This window comes from Antechinus flavipes, chromosome 1 (genome assembly GCF_016432865.1).
Source record: "Antechinus flavipes isolate AdamAnt ecotype Samford, QLD, Australia chromosome 1, AdamAnt_v2, whole genome shotgun sequence".
NCBI classification, from domain to species: Eukaryota; Metazoa; Chordata; class Mammalia; order Dasyuromorphia; family Dasyuridae; genus Antechinus; species Antechinus flavipes.
In genome coordinates, this window is record NC_067398.1 from 110,805,534 (window position 1) to 110,808,090 (window position 2,557).

A 2,557-nucleotide genomic window follows, 5' to 3' on the forward strand; every position below is an offset into this window, starting at 1 on the left:
AAAATTCTTAGCACAGGCTTAGCATATAATAAGTGCTTAATAAATGTTTGTCTCCCACATTTGAAGCTGAATAGAAATGCAGAAAAACAGGCTAATTTTAAAAGAGGCAAAGGAACTAGAGACCAAATTGCCAACATTTACTGAATTATGAAGAAAGCAAGGGAATTCTAGGGAAAAAAACCCAAACATCTGCTTCTGCTTCTTTGACTATACTAAAACCCTTTGATTGTGTGGATCACAACAAAATGTAACAGATCCTCACAGCGATGGAAGTACCAGATTACCTCACTTGTCTCCTTAGGAATGTGTATGTAGGACAAGAAGCAACAATATAACCAATCATGAACAACTGATTAGTTTAAGATTGAAAAAAGGAGTACAACAAGGCTGTATATTATCATTTTACTTATTTAGTTTATATTCAGAGTGCATCATATGAAACACTACGCTGGAAGAATCAAAAGCCAGGATTAAGGTTCCCAGGAGAAATATCAACAATCTCAGATATACAGATGTTATTACATTGTTGGCAGAAAGTGAAGAGTACTTAAGAAGCCTCTTGATGAAGATGAAAGAGGAGACTATAAAAGCTGGCTTGAAGCTTAACATAAAAAAAAAAAAAACCCTAAGATCTTGGCAACTAGTCCCATCAATTCCTGACAAAAATAGGATTTCATCTGCAGTAGTTATTCCCAAATCTATATTCACTTCAAAGTTTCATTGTTGGACTATTGGAGAACTTCACAGTGAGTCAGGATATCCTTCAAATGAGTATTTGCTGGAACAGGATTTCTAACCCCCAATGAGTTTGAAAATGAGAGATCAGATTGCTCTTGGGAATTTAGTAACTGAAAAGCAATTAGAGTTCAAAGGAGGGGAAATTAAATGGAATAGCCCAGTCTGCCTCAGGCTTCTGTAACAATTACACAAAGGGGGAAGAGTAAGGATAAGAGATCAAGAGAGAAGCAAAACTGAGGCTGAGTCAGTCAAAATATTAAATCTAATTTAAGAACAACCTAACCAGGATGGATGATGCCATCTCCCAATTAACCCATGTTCTTAAAGGATTGTTAATGATGCTGGATATTTCAGAAACGAAAGCTCTGGGATTTAGAAATAACGTTGTTATATTATCCATCCCCCACATCTCATTTTCATTTTATATTGGTATCATTAACAGGGAATGTATCCTTATACTAAGCATATTAAGTACTTCTTGTTTTTACTGATCAAATAACAAGGTGAATTCAGGAACTTCATTATTATGAAGCTTAAATAAGTTTTTGTTAGAGAATTTTATATCCTCTCCTCACCTCTCTCCACTTTCCTTTTGCATTCTATCTGAAACATTGATTGGGGAAATCCCAAGGTAGAATGTGAAGTGAAAGGGTCAAGGTGATTGCAGAGGATGAAGACCCCAAAGCTGAAATAAGTGGGGAGATCAGATACCAAGCAGAAAGGGGGTCAAGAAAATCCATATGAAGGGGCAGCTAGATGGCATAGTGGATAGAGCACTGGCCCTGAAGTCAGGAGGACTTGAGTCCAAATCTGATCTCAGACACACAAAAGAGCTGTGTGACCCTGGGCAAGTCACTTAACTCCAATTGCCTCAGCAAAAAAAAAAAACCAAAAAAAATCCTTATGAGATGAAGTCAAAATGGAAAAATCTGCTGGGAATCCACCTTTTGTCTGACACTTCCTGATTCCCCAAATGTTACTTTCTTTTTGGGGAGCAGATTAAATTCCTTATGTCAGTGAGAGAGTTACTCCTTTCACCTTCAATGCCCTTAGGGAATTATAGGCATGTATATTCCCCATGAGTATCTCTTAAAATATGTTGAAATTTCTCAAAATTGTAGTTCTGCTATGTAAGTTGGCTGACTTAAGGTTGTATCACTGACAAGGGAGGATGTTGATTCTCTACCTCCATGAAGTCCTTCAATGTGTATTGGGACAAAATCAATCAGTCAACATTTACAGGAATACCTCATTTTATTGCTTTCATTTCATTTTGTTCTGCAAATATTGTGGGGGGTTTTGGTTTTTATGTTTACAAAACAAAGGCTTATGACAACCCTGTGTCAAGCATACCTATTGGTATCACTTTTCTAACATCATGTATTCACATTGTGTCTCTGTGTTGCATTTTGGAAATTTTCACAATATTTCAAACCTTTTCATTATCATCATATGGTGATGACTTATGATCAGTGATATTTAATGTTACTTTTGTAATTGTTTTGATCTGCCACGTGCTGCATACATATAAGCAGTGAACTTAAGATAATTGATAACTAATAAATAGGTGTGTTCTGACTGCTTCACTGACAGCGTATCTCCCTTTCTCTATCCCTTTCCTTGGGCCTCCCTATTCCCTGAGACACAACAACACTGAAATTAGGCCAATTAATAATCCTACAGTGACCTCTAAGTGTTCAAGTGAAAGGAAAAGTCAATGGATATAACAAACTTCATTTCTGTCTTATTTTGAAAAATTGCCATGGGAACCTCAACCTTCAGCAACCACCACACAAATTACTCAGTAGTCATCAACACT